The sequence below is a fragment of the Tiliqua scincoides genome, chromosome 11, assembly GCF_035046505.1.
Source record: "Tiliqua scincoides isolate rTilSci1 chromosome 11, rTilSci1.hap2, whole genome shotgun sequence".
NCBI classification, from domain to species: Eukaryota; Metazoa; Chordata; class Lepidosauria; order Squamata; family Scincidae; genus Tiliqua; species Tiliqua scincoides.
In genome coordinates this window covers 4,800,542-4,815,883 of record NC_089831.1, presented here as the reverse complement: position 1 = coordinate 4,815,883, position 15,342 = coordinate 4,800,542, and positions in this window count along the sequence as shown.

Sequence of the window (15,342 nt, the reverse complement as noted above, 5' to 3'; positions counted from 1 at the left end):
AACTGAACATGACCAGAACAGTGCTCTGATTGTGTCTGGAGGGTTTTCTGAGGGCCAGAGAGGTTGAATGAAGAGCCCATTCGTTCATTTATTCACTCATCTAAGTTCCATCTCTAATTTATTTATTTAAATTTTTTTTCCAGCCCTCCACACCACGCCAGATATTTGATGTGGCCCTCTGGCCAAAAAGTTTGGAGACCCCTGCCCTAAAGGATGCACGCAGGCCTTTGCAGCTGGTGTGGTGCTGGCTCTCCCTCTTGTTATGTTTCCTTGAAGATAAATCCCACTTTAAAAGGTCTTCTCAAATTTTTCAGCACCAGGACCCACTTTTTAGAATGGACAGTCTGTCAGGACCCACCAGAAGTAACATTAACCTGGGCCGGAAAGCAGGAAAATTTTTAACACCCCCATATCAAATTAAATTAATTACAAGTTTACAATAAGTATAAATTTAAAACTTTATTTCAAATCAGGAAGAACCCCCCTAAACCTCCCAAGCAGTTGCTCTTCCATTAAAAAAAAAAAAAAGTTCCCCAAACATCCCAAAGGCTGCAGTCTTATCCACACTTATCCCGGAGTAAGCGCCTTTGTTAAAAGAATATTAAAAGTACTGTTCAGAGTAGAGATCTGTAACATTTCCCCTACAAGGGGAAATCACCTGCAGTCATCTACAAGGGTAGCATCAAGACTTTATATAATAAAAATAAAATACACATTGAAATGAATGGTTTGAGAAACACTGCACTTGAATTTCAAGGGAGTGGGATGCTCCCAAGTCACATGGGATCTGCTAGGATCAGAATGTGCTTGCAGGCTTGCTCCCTGGCCTGGGTGACTGGATGTCAAAACCACAAAAGAGGACCAGGCACCCTAAAATGTAGAACATCCATGAAAAATGTAGGACATGACAAAATAACAGTTAAAAACATTAATGTATTGATCTCCAGCCCAAGCCTATGCATGTCTGCTCAGAAGTAAGTCCCATTAGAGTCAATGGGGCTTACTGTTAGTAAAGTGTGGAAAGGATTGGGCTGTTCATGTGGTTATTTTAAACACTAAATTACTATGAAATTTAAAACTATGTTACATAGAATTTATTACAGATAATTTGTTAATTACAAGAAGGCCTGCTGGGTCCCACTCACAGGGAAAGGAGGAAATTTAGTAAGTTCTTTTCCAAGATAGGGAGAGGACCTGTCCTGGAAAAAGAGGACGTCTGGCCACCCTGGAAAGGGCACAATCCTGTGAACATGTTTCCTCCGGAGTAAGTCCCACTGTGTTCAGTTGGGGTTCAGGTCTTAGTGGTGATGGAAGTAAGCGCAGTAGAATTTACTCCCAAGGAAACATACACAGAATTGCCTCGTTAGGCACCAACCCTAGACACACTAGAGTTGCCCTAGCCAAGACAAGGGGAATGAAATTCAATGGGGCTTACTTCTGAGTAGATCCGCCTAGGATTGCACTGTTACAGCGTGCTCCTGGGCACATCTTTTTACCCATGAACATTTACTCAAAAGTAAGTTGTATTGTGCCCATGGGGTGTTCAAAAATGGTATTATTTACTCAGAATTAAGCCCAGGAAGACTTACAGTACAATTCTAGGCATGTCTACTCAAAAGTAAGTGTCATTGAGTTCAATGGGGTTTACTCTCAGGTAAGTGTGCATAGGATTGCAGCCTTAGTTCCCAATCCTAGCCAACTTTCCAGCACCGGTGTAGCCGCAATGCAGTCCCAAGGTAAGGAAACAAATGTTCCCTTACCTTGAGGAGGCCTCTGTGATTGCCTCCCCAACACAGGATGCAGCACACAGCACAGCAGCACTGGAAAATTGGATAGGATTTGGCCCTCAGACTGTAATCCTGTCTTACTGGAAGTAAACACCTCTGTGGAGATTGATCCCAGGTAAGTGTGCACAGGATCGCACCTTCAGTCTCACAACTAAGTACAAGGGAGCTTACTCACAAGAAAGCAGGAATAAACATTGCACTTTGTAGCTATGAGTGACCATCATATTCATTACGTGGGGGGGGTCAAGATCATGGCAAAGTTTAAAGGCCAGTCCTTGAGACAAGATTAAGTTGCAACATAAACTAACAAACCCATAATAACATTTGCTCTAGTTATTTTCCCACTAATTTTTGTAATACCAAGAAATTTACAAGGTAAATCTATGGCTATTTACCTACTTATTTCTGGTAATAAAAAAGCAGCAGCACTGATCAAAATTTTCTGTTTGGTTTTGTCTGCCGTGCTTTGCAAATTTTCTGGGGTTTGGTTTTGGTTTTTGGTAGAAAAGGAGTTTATAAGTATGCTGAATAATAATTATTAATAAACCCTTTCTGTTGATGCAGTGAGATTTGTGTATTTATTAACATACTTAAACCTCTCCTTTTCCATCTGAAGGAACTCCTAAGGCATGATCCGTGTGCTTGAAAACAGCCATAAGCAAATAACACTAGTTCCCCCCCATGAGTAAAGGAAACAAATATTCATCTCAGCAGAGTCCTCCAAGCCAGCAGAGGAAGTGGCTGCACACAGAATCCGCAATTTGATACATATATTTTACATATGCGTGTGCAAGTGTAGATGCATGCTATGACTTCCACAGGCTAGCTGTGTATGCAAGCCTGTGCATGTCTTCTCAGGTGTAGGTCTCATTGAATTCAATGGGACTTACTTTCATGTTTTTAGTCTGATGCAGCAAAAACAGAAAAGCATCTCATACTGCAGTAAAGCCTAACCCAGTGGTTCTCAAACTTCTACTACTGGGACCCACTTTTTAGAATGAGACTATGTCAGGACCCGCTGAAAGTGATGTCATGGCTGGAAGTGACATCATCAGGTAGGAAATTTTTTAACAGTCCTAGGCTACAATCCTACCCACACTTACCCAGGAGTAAGTCCCATCAACTATCATGTTAAAAGCATATACATAGCCTGTTCAAAGTACAGATCTGTAAAATTGCCCCAAATGCAGTAACATCCCAGAGTAGCATCAAGTCAAAGATATTAAAAATAAAATATTGAAATGAATGGGGACCCACCTGGAATGGGCTTGCGACCCACCTAGTGGGTTCTGACCCACAGTTTGAGAAACACTGGCCTAACCAATTTATTTCAAATTTCAGAGACTTTTCCGTTGGTATACGTAATGGTTGTCCAAGGGACTGTGGCCTGAATTATAGTTGCTGTGGAAGAACAATCCCATGGGATCTGCCCTTACCCTAAACAGTACCTCATTGAAATTGACGCGATTTCGTTCGGGGTGAACATGGGTCAGGCTGGGCTGTACAGTTCCATCCCCTGACCATTAGAAGGTACAGTGATTATTTCACCTTGAGGTTTGCAGACAGCCAGAATGCACACTGGTGTTGTGTTCAATTATACAGGCCTGTGAAACTGAGGGTCAGAAAAACTTTTTTTTTTTCAAAACTTATGATGGTTGTATATGAATTTGGGGTGCTGATTCCAAAAATGGCATTGGTTTAGTCCAGGGCTTTTCAAACTTGGGCATCGCGACACCCCAGCCTGTGGGCCCTGGCCTCTGCCCCCTTAAGGGGTGGGAGCAGCCAGGAGGCAGGGAGGAGGTAGCAGGGCGACCCCCAGGATCATGCTGCTCAGGGGACTGCAGGGGCTTGGGTGCACTTACCCAAGCCTCCTACAGCCTCCCGTGGGTGCGGGGAGCCCTGCGCAACCGTCTGCAGTCCTCACTGATGCTTTAGAAGTGAAAGTGAAGCAATTGCGCTCCACTTCCGCTAAATTGGAAGCGTGAAAACCGCTGGTTTAGCCCTGGTTTTGGGGGTACAGTGTAGCTCCTTAGTGAATGGTTCAAGCAGCTTCCTCTTGAGGAAGCTGCTTGAACCATTCACTAATGAGGCTATGCCATATCTCCGAAACTAGATGTGACAGGGCAAAACTGATGCCATTTTTGGAATCGGCATCCCAAGAATAGGTCTAAGACAGCAAAACAGCCTGGGTTGTTCTTGGAATTCCTTCTAGCAAGGATTGAGAGACCAGAGAAAGAGTGGCTGCTATTTGGAGACAAGGCTAACCCAAGAACTCCCAGCATGACCTGGTTACTCCTAACCTTACCTGGTGATGCATCAGTCTCTACTCCTCCCGCTCCCTAAATTCGAAGAGGAAAATCAGACAGAGCTGAAGAGGAAATGTGGAGGAGAAAAGAGTGATAGGCTAGAGTGTTGGAACTGAGTGAAAGTGTGGACGAGAGATTAATGCAGGCTGGAGCGTCTTCAGTGTTCCAGTCCACCAGTGTCTTCTCCTCACCCCCTTTCGCTCCCAATGCTGTAGCCTACCATTCTCCTCCACCTCCACACTGCTTCTCAGTCTCTGCCCCTCTTCCTTGAACAATCCTGGGAAGGGAGAGCAGGAAGAGCAATGGAGGCAGGCACCGCTTCCCAGCCTGGTGCTTGAGGTCACCGCCTCTGCACCGGCCTTGTTTGCAGAGGTTGTCTGGTTGGTGTCTTGTACCTCAATGCAGAGACTTGCAGCCTACATTATGAGTCAGGAGTCTCAAAGAGAGATGGAGAGACCTTACCTAGTGGCAGATCAGTGTCAGATTCTGGGTTCAAACTCCAGCATTTTGTTATAAAAAGCTATCAGGTAGCAGGGGGAATTACAGCATAAGATGACAGACCAATGGTCTAAGGCAGCTTCATACGGTTGGAGGACCAAATTTGTCCAGTTCAGTTGGTGCCCAGATACCCTAACCCATTTCTGCCCAGCCCACAGGTGTACACATTTGATCCATGTTGCATATGTGCATCATTGGGCAGAAATGGCTTAATGCATACATTTTCTCATCTACCTCAATTTGACATCAAAATGTCAATTTTTGTCTCCGTTACAGTCCAATCCTATGTAGGTTTACGCAAGGAGAAGTTGCACACTGTCCATCTGGTTATTTCCAAATACAGACAGAACTGCAACTTTATGGCCAGACTGCATGTTATAGGGAGGGGTCACAGCTCAGTGGAAAAGCATCTATCCTGTGTGTGGGAGGCTCCAGGTAGAGCAGGGAAAAATTCCTCTCTCAAGACCTGGAGAGCTACCACCTGCCAACATCCAAAATGCTGAGTCAGATGGACAAAGAGGCTGACTCAGTGCAATGCTTTGCCTTTAAAAGAAATCAAATAGTATAGGGGGGAATGTGACAAGCCACAACAAGTGGGTAGAGATAGCTTTAATATTTTGACCCTCATGTTGTTCTACTTGAGATTGTGTCCCCCACCTCTATTTACAGTAGGTAAAAAACTTCAATTGAAAGCCAAATGAAGCTTTTTTCCTACCTATGATTGTACCTATGGTTGTACTTTATTTTTTCATTGTATACCACCTTGAACAAAGGAAAGGTGGGTTATAACTCTTAAATAAATAAAATAAATATTTAACAGTGCAAGTCCTTTGGGTGTCTACTCGAAAGTAAGTCCTTCTGTTTTCAATGGGGCTTACTCCCAGGTCAGTGTGCATAGGATTGCAGCCTAAGGGCTCAGTCCCATCCAATTTCCAGCACTGCTGCAACCGCAATGCAGCCCCACGATAAGGGAACAAATACTAATATAATGTTTAAATTAACCACATGAATTCAATATATGAGTGTTTTTAGCATTTATTTTGTCATGTCAGCTTTTTATTTTGTTATTTTATTTTCTGGGATGCCCTACATTTTGGGCTGCCTTGTCCTCTTTTGCAGTGATGACAGCTGGTCTCCCTGCCTGCTCCCCAAGCACTAGCTAAGGAATAAAGAAGAAGACTGTGAACTGCTATCCCTTTAACTTTAATTCAGATTTGTTGTATGCTAACTCCTGTGCTCTCTTGAGATTTTAGAAATGGGCTATGCCAGATGCAAAGGAGGGCACCAGGATGCAGGTCTCTTGTAGTCTTGCGTGCTCCCTGGGGCATTTGGTGGGCCGCTGTGAGATACAGGAAGCTGGACTAGATGGGCCTATGGCCTTATCCAGTGGGGCTGTTCTTATGTTCTTATGTTCATTGGCATGACTAAGGCTGTGCATGATGGGACTTCCTTGGTTGTAATGTCCAGGTCCTGAAAGACTCTGACCTGGAAAGTTTGATTGACCCCTTTCCTGTTTATGTTGAGATCAGGCGTGAAAGTAGTACTATTCTTCTGGCTTCTCCTTTCTCATACTTTGACCAGTTCTAATTGAAATGTCGTTTGCTGTGTGTACTTGGGCTGTATTGCACTGTGTGGCATTTTGGATTTGGTTGTTGGGCACCTTTCATGGACAGAAAGACGTGGGTATAAACATTTTAATCTATACATAAACAAAGCCAGCAAGGACAACCCAAAGAGTGTCTTTCAGAACCCTTTTCCCCAAGCACTGGGGTTAGCAGACTGCATTGGAAGAGCCATGCTACCTATTGATTTTGCAAAACCCCTCGCCCCAAAATGTATACAGTATTGATACTGTAATGAAAGGTGTGCTTATCAATGATGCATTTGAGAGGGCATTGGTTCCGTGGAATTTGCCTTGGAGTAAGCAGGCATAAAAGTGAAGTTTAAAATGATTCACACAGATATAAGCGGGGATAGATTCTAAGGCAGAAATTTTCAGTGTTCTCCTTCTTATGGGACAATGGCTTCTATGGTCTTCTCTATGGCCTTTGCCTCTTGTGATGTTACTTCCCAGCTTCTGGGAGACTCTTCCACGTTCTGGGGCTCTGTTTCTAGGGCCACGGTCTGTACTAACAAATTTCCCCCCTTCCACCGCCTCTTGCCCTAGAAACAGAGCAGTAGAACCCAGACAGGTTTTTCAGCTATTTTCAATTGCTGTGCTCCAAACTCCCATGGCACACCTGCAGACCTTTCGTGGCACACCAATAAGGCTCAATATTAAGGATTGAGCCTTAATAGGCAACTGCGGGATTCTTATTTGATTGCATTTTTATCTTCTGACACATGGCCCTGTTATGATTTTGGTGAAAGCAATAACACATCCGTAATATGAAATGAATATTATGGATTGGACAACCATCAGCATCTATAGAGGGTATGGAGAACCGACAGACTGAAAGCAGGTGGATACCAGATTGTGAGCAGACAGGGAATGTAGCAGGAATGATGGACAATTATGCCATCAGTTCTTGTTAAAACGTACAACACCGAGAGCAGTGATTGGTTCCCTAAAGGCTCCGTCGTTCTGAAACTGCTTAAGAAACCAATCCGGCTCCCAGATGCCCAGATTTGAGCAGGAGTTGCCTTTTCCACCAGTGCAGCAGCACAGCAAGAGTTAAAAGAAATAGCAGGCCAGAACTTCAGGGCACCAGCTGGTTTTGCATAGGATTCACGATCCCCCTGGGATCTCTTAACTGCCTCATAAACCTGCTCTTAGTAGATTTTGCATCTTGCGCCATTAGCATTTTGGGGATGTGTCGCCACCATGGCCATGCACAAGCACCCGCACAAAGGAAGAGAGTGGGTTCATTTTGCTTTTAAGTCTATCATCTTGTCCCCAAGCCTGTGAAATCTGGCCACCTGCCCAGATCACATCTCAAAGAAAGATATGAAATCAAGAAGGAAAGTTCACTTCTACCACATCATTCAGGATGACTTGGGGCGAGAGGCTTATATAGCCAAAGGTTGGTCTAGTCACATCTTGATGAAATCATCATCGCAAAATCCCACTGCATGTTACAAAACCCAGTTGCATAAAATCCCATGGAGAATTTGCCTTCTCAGTGAAAAACCCACCGGCTAGTTCTTCTGCAGTGCCTTCAGTAAGGAGGGGCTTTCACAATGTACCTTGACTGCTAAATGGTCTTCAGGGGTTCACAGTGGGTGAACCCACTGGTGAACAAATGTGAATCACCCACTGGTGAACAAATGGTTCACAGTGGGTTTCACAAACATTCCTCTAAGATTTGGGATCTGTCTAGGGCAGCACAAATTCATAAGTTGGTTGCATGTGACATGGGATCTGGGAATCCTACCCTGCAGTTAGGGGCAAAGTTTATTTTTCTTGAGTCAGGTCCAAGACAACCAACCTGGTGCCAAGCAAGCCGATCATGTTCTAAAGGGCCAGAAGCAGAAAGCATGGTCTCTAAGACAATTTGGAGTCAGGTTCCAGCACAGGCAAACAGATCCAAGGGCCAGAGGAAGATTATGTAGTACATAATTAGCCTGCGGAATTCATTGCCACAATGTGGCAGTGTGATGTGATAGCTGCTACCGTGGATGGATTACTGAACAAACACATGAAGAAAAGATCTATCATCCTACCAGTCACGATGGCTACCAGTCCCGATATTTCTGCTTCTAGGATCTGTGGTGCTGTCACCAAGGCTGGCCCAAGACTTCCTGATGCCTGAGGAGGCATGCCAAATGCTGTCCCCTTACTCAATGATGTGCCAGCCTCTGCTCCTCCACTATGAGAGTCAACCCTAATGAACAGCCTCAAGGCTTGAGGGGCTTAATTCTGTGACCCAGCCTTTACCTGCGCCCCCTACCTGGCATTGACGGACTTGGAAAAAAACACACCAGAAAAAACACACTCCAACATTTATCTCTCCATATTTACACAAGCTTGCAAACTGCAGGAGCGCAGCTCTTTGCAGGGCAGTTAGCAGCGATCTGGTTTTTGAATAGCCTCAGGGCTTGAAGCAATGAGTTATCTGATCAGGAATTCCTCCAAACTTCTCAAACTTTTTAACACTGGGACCCAGTTTTTTAATTGTTACTCTAGTCCAGTGATTTTCAACCTTTTTCATCTCACAGTACACTGACAAGGAGCTAAAATTGTCAAGGCACACCATCAGTATTTTTATAACTGATAAGGCATACCATACTGTTGATGGGGGGCTCACATCCCCCAATGGTCCTACAAATAAATGACCCTCCACCAAACTCCCGCAGCACACTTATGGACCATTCGCAGCACACCAGTGGCTGCTCTAGCCATCTAGAGATGGCTGCTCTAGTCCATCAGGGTGCACCTAGCTTTATGAGTCTTTAAAAATAAAAGGATCTGGAAAGAAATGATTTATTTATATATTTATTCACAAGCAACATTTTATTTATTTGCAAAAAACTTGATCCATTTCTCATAATTCATTCATTCGGATTTTACCCGCCCTTCTCCCGAAGGGCACCCAAAGTCTGCTTCCAGTCCAACCAAACCCAAGCTTCCTTGCCTGGGCGATGCCTCCACTCAAACGGTAGCTGCTCTTTTTCCGTCTCGCACAGTAGCCAAAGGCCGAGGCATTCCAAAAGGCAAGTGATATTTCCAGCCGTGAAGGAACACTCTGCCCTCCTGCTAAGTCCCTGCTTGTTCCTCAGTTGCCAGGCAATAGGCCCATCTGCAGTAATCCAGAGAGCTCCCAACACTGTTTAATCAGGGACATTATGTCACGGAACAGTTAATCTGGCCCCTGTATTAACCAAGCTGCAGGTACACGTGGAGCCTCACAGTCGCCTTGTCTCCCGATGCACCTTTCAGGGGAATCATATAAACAGTTCATTTTTACTAATGGTGTGGAGATCTTATCTTGGCAGAGTGGACAGACGGTCATTTCCTATCACTCTGGAACTCCTTGGACTGTGAGCCACTTTATACAATTAGCAGAATCAAACGGCCAAGTTTTTCCTGGGCAGTACCTATTCCAGCTGAACATGTGTTTGTGGGGGGGGGGGGGAGGCTTCATATGTTTAAATTTATTATTTATTCACATGTTTAAATTTATTTATTATTTATTCACATTATTTATACTGCCCTTCCTCCAAGGAGCTCAGGGTGGTGTACATAATTCCTCCCAGCTTCCTAAAAGGTGCTATTTCTTTGAAGGGAAAGGCAAACAGTCCAGCCCAGTAGACTCCGCTCTTCCATGTCCTTGGAAAAGGAAGCAGGAGACATCTTGGAAGAGGAAGTGTAGAGGAATGTGTCCAACACTCTAGCTGACTACTCTCCTCTTCACCACCCTTCTGCTATGTCCCCTGCTGATTAATTTATTAATTCAATACTGTCATATGTGTTTTTTTATTATGTCTTGGTAGAAAATCCAGAGAGTGGGACTGGGAGGAGGCGCAGTGGAGGTGAGTGGGCAGGTGGAGGTTGGTGCATACACATACTGAAAATTTGTTGCCTGAGGCGACTGCCCCAGTTGGCCTCCTGAGTGGACCGGCCCTGGTCTAGCCCATTCATCAGCCCTTCAGATTTCTATTTACTGCAACTCCTGTTTGATCTAACCCAGTGGTTCTCACACATTTAGCACCGGGACCCACTTTTTAGAATGAGAATCTGTCAGGGCCCACCAGAAGTGATGTCATGACCAGAAGTGACATAATAAAGCAGGAAAATTTTTAACAATCCTACCCACACTTACTCAGGAGTAAGTCCCATTTACTATCAATGTTAAAAGAATATACATAGTAGCTTGTTAAAAGTACAGGTCTGTAACATTTCCCCAAATGCAGTCACATACCATGGGAGCATCAAGTCTAATATATTAAAAATAAAATATTGAAATGAATGGGGACCCACCTGAAATTGGCTTGCGACCCACTTAGTGGGTCCTGATCCACAGTTTGAGAAACACTGTGTCTAACCACTTCCTACAATATGGTCCAAGGAAGAACCCTTCTAGTATACTTCCTGCATGCCACTGCAAGAATTATAGAAGGCTAAAAAAAAAAACAGGGGCTCACCTCTATACTAAACATATTTCATAGATGAGTATAAGGACATGCTTAGAGCACCCAGTTCCCATACCAAATGCCACTGTTCAATTCCCACCCTCCCCCATTGCACATTATTGATCTGTGGCATGATGTATTGGTTTACTCCATAACAGCCTTTCCTCAATTGATGAAAAAGCCACGAGAGCCTTGGTTCTTTTGGTTGAAGATGTTTCTAATTGTCCTATAAACAATATTTTGTCAACAGTTCAAAATATACCTTAAGTTTCCAGGTGTGGCAAATGGCAGGCTGAGTACGGCATGCCTCCTTAATGTCCATGCACATGAATTCGGCCACATGTGCATGTGAGGCAAGAGTCATCTATGCACCTTCTCAGAAGTTTTCCACCTGGTTCTTCTGTGCATGGTTAATCAGAAGTAACCCTTGCTGGGATGAGTTGGTCTTATTCCCAGAACAACACATGTGGGATTGTAGCCTCATCTTCTAGATTAGACACCAGGCAGGGGCCGAATCCTGGAGAATGGACCAGCAACTCACAATGACTAAAGTTAACAAGACAAGATAGGAACAAGAGTAGGGCAGTGATTTACAAGGGGCAGGTAACAGGAGCCTGTCCACAGCAAAATTGGGACATTTGGAGCGTATGATATAGATCAGGGATGGCCAAACATGTTTAACCTAGGAGCCACATATGATAAACCTCAATGATAGAGGACCCTGCTGAAAATGGTTCGCGAACCACCTAGTGCAGGGGTCCCCAAACCCCGGCCCTGGGGCCACTTGTGGCCCTCAAGGCCTCTCAATGTGGCCCTCGGAGAGCCCCCAGTCTCCAATGAGCCTCTGGCCCTCCAGAGATTTGTTGGAGCCCGCAGTGGCCCGATACAATTGCTCTCAGCGTGAGGACCACTGTTTGACCTCTCATGTGAGCTGTGAGATGCTTGCTGTTTCACGTCTGTGATGCAGTAGTGGCAGCAAAGGAAAGGCCAGCCTTGATTTGTGCAAGGCCTTTTATAGACCTTGAGCTATTGCAAGACCTTCATTCATTCATATAAGTTCATCTTGAATATATTCTTTATGTAAACTTATGTAAATTTTTTCAAATTTTAAATGTAAATTAACTCTTTTTTTCCCCCCGGCCCCCGACATAGTGTCAGAGAGCTGATGTGGCCCTCCTGCCAAAAACTTTGGACACCCCTGACCTAGTGGGTCCTGACCCACAATTTGAGAAACACTGGTTACAGTCAATTTCGCCAACAGGATCCTGTCGTTTAAGGTTCAGAACTAGAGTAATGCCACCTAGTGGCAAGATATGAGTTTCACAGACAGACCCAAATTGCTCTTAACTACACAAACTCTCCTATTCTTAATAGTTTCATTTGCACATTTCTGCACGTTTGCAAGTTGATGCTGGGTCTGCTGTTCTATTCCAGGTGGACCAACTGAGGTGGGGATAAAGCACATAGTCATGTAATGGGTCGAGAACCTGGAAAGCCCATACAGTCTGGAGCTTTTTCGTTCTGAAAAAAGGTAACAACCGGGGACCATAATAGAGTTTCATAGAAAGATGTAGGGTTTTGAGAAAGTGGATAGAAATTGAGACTTTTGTGGTTGGGATTATCCTGAAGTAAAAAGTTTTTTATTCAAGATTTTTGACCACATTCAGCAAGTTTACATACATACATACATACATAAGACCTTTATTGGCATAGATCAGGGGTCGGCAACCTGGGGTTCTAGAGCTGCATGCGGCTCTTTCAGCTGTCTGCTGCGGCTCCTCCAGGTGAAAGTGGCAAAGGGGGTAACAGGAGGCCCCTGTGCTGGGAGGGCAGGCTGCTTCCCTCCACCCCCTGAGCTCACTGCCCTCCTCTCCCTTCATCCCCACCTGCCCCTCATTGGTTTCCCTTTTCAATTTTGCCCGCTCTGCAGGCTTAAGCTCCCTGTTTTTCCCTTCCCCAACTCTCCAGCAGGCTCAGCCAATCAGCATCCAGCAGGCTCCTGGCTTTTTCAGTTGGAATGGCTCAGGGCCCTTCACTGGCAGACAGACCAGCCAATCCTGAGCCTCCCTCCTTCTCAACCATTGCGAGCCTTTGCAGCCTACCTTTCCCTGAGCAGGTCCCCACTCAGTGCAAGGAGAGGCTTTTCCTCCACAGCTGAGGAGACATCCTGTGTGTCTACTCAGTTGTAAGCCCCATTACAGTGGATGAAGCTTACTCCCAGGAAAGGGTGCCTGGGATGGCAGCCTTGGAGCCAGTGGGAGCCTGCGCAGGTCTGTTTGAGAGTAAGCCCCGATGTAGTCCCTGGGCTACACCCAGGAAGGTGTGGATGGCTGTAGCCTCAGCCTCCTCCTGTGCAGGTCTACTCACAAGTAAGCCCCACTGTAGTCAGTGGGGCTTCCTCTCAGGAAGGTGTGGAGGGCTGCAGCCTCAGCCCCCTCCTATGCAGGTCTACTCACAAGTAGTCAGTGAGGCTTCCTCCCAGGAAAGTGTGGAGAGGACTGCAACCTGAGAGCTCCAACCAACTTGTCTGCTCAGAAGTCCCATTGTAGTCAATGGGGCTTAGTCCCAGGACAGTGTGGAGAGGGTTGCAGCCTGAGTGAGGGAGGACAGGCAGGCAGGCAGGCAAGGCAGAAGCTGGCCTGTGGCTGCCCCCCCCCCCCGCTTCTTCTCTTCCCCACCTCTGGAATCTGTGTCCTTTTTTCCTTCCAGCAGGGTGCCTCTGGAAGGTGGGGGGAGTTCTTTAGTATCCATGTAAGATAAGCAGATGTCATAACTGCCATATGTATTGGAATCCTGGAAGATCTGGTGAGGAGGTAGATGTGGTGTCAGGAGTGGCCCCTTTAAGGGTAAGGCCTGGGCATCCAGCAGAGTGTGCTGCACAGCTGCAGCCACTTGAAGGCAATAGGGCCCTCAGGGATATAAGGAGCACCTGAGGCAGGAAGAGGGGTGCAGGTTGGAGGTAGGAGAGGAGACTGGGCTTATTGACTTTGATACTCTGACTGATTTGACTGACTTACTTTGGAATCTGACCTTGGACTGTGACTTGGCTTATTGACTTTGGATTCTGCCCTGGATTCTCTGTGACTAAAGGACTGCTGGAGACACTGGAGTTTGAAGTGTGGCTGCTGTGCCCAAGACCTGCTGAGGACCAAGGGTCTGCTGGAGTGGTGGAAGGTTGCTGGCAGGAGAGAGGACCTCTGCAGGTTGAACAGGCGAGCTACCCTGGAGATGGGGTCCAGCAGGACTGCAGGGCAGAACCAGGGTCATTTGTTGGGGGAAAGAAGGAGAGCTAATTTGCTTAAAGTAGGCATAATTCTCCAGGCAGAGAGTGGCCTTGGAATCAGGCAAAACACCATAGAGGACCAGGCGTCTGAAAACACAGGACAAGAATGTATGACAAAACTAAAAGCTACAAGAGGGGGCTACATTATAAAAAGGGGACCTATAAGAGAATAAAAGTTAAAAAAAAACTATATGCAGTATTATCTTCATTTTAGATGTCAAAAGGGTTTTGTGGCTCCTGAGGTTTTTTTTTCCTCCGGAAAATGGGTCCAAATGGCTCTTTGAGTGTTTAAGGTTGCCGACCCCTGGCATAAATAATGGAAATACGAAATAACAACCAAACATTAAACATTCAGAACACACACACAATAAAATAAAACACTCGTAATAATCCAATACCCCCTCCCCCCATTCACCATAATATAGCGGAAGACCCAGAATTCCGTCCTGCCAGAATCCCAGAAACAAAGTTGGCAACCTTGTCAAGGGAGTCAGTTTCCTCTATGGAAAGAAGAGTTTGTAATTTAAATGAATCCTCCCAGCCCTGCATTTTGTTCAGCAGTAGAGCCAGATAGATCTTATGAAGGGTATCATGGAGTGGGCAGTAAAAAAATATATGATGTAATGTCTCCACACAATTCCTGTCCCAGGTACACCTTCTTTCTGAGTAGGGAATGCCACAAAACCTGCCCGCTAGCAGAGCTGATGGAAAGGCATTGCATCTCGCAAGGGAGAATGCTCTGCGAGCCTGTGGGCACTGCAGATGGTAAAGGAAAGAAGCCAGCTTCCCAAAGCTAACTGGGATGTGCAGATGCAGATGTGCAGATGCAGTAGCAAATGGTGTTAGCTGCACAGAGTAGCTCTTGACGCTCAATATCGAGCAATCTTTCCTTGACAGTCCTGTAGGCTTCGCTTAAACCAATCATACCCAGGCTCACTGTGTCTAGTCCTATCGATTTAAGCTTGGAGAGTAAATCTGCAACCTCCACAGGCAGTACTGGATCAGCCAGAAGCTGGTACATTAGCCCATATGGGGCAGCACTGAAGAGGATTGCAAGCCAAAATTTTACTGATCTCAACCAAGCCAATGTTTTGAGTCTAATAAAACCCACTTCAAGACACATAGCAGAATATGGAACACATCTGGGAAAACCCAAGATCCTCCGCAGGAAGGAGGCCTGTATGCTCTCAGTTGTATGATTCAAGGCCTTATGCCAGATTGGACAGCCATAAAGAACTTTCAAGAGTACCTTAGCCTTGAATACCTCTAAAGCAGCTGGGACATATCTGTTACCTTGGCTAAAAAAAACCCGGGAAATTGCAAGGGATGAGATTTTTGATGCATTTAGGACTGCATTGCGATGAGAAACCCACGAATGCTTATAGTGGAAATTAAT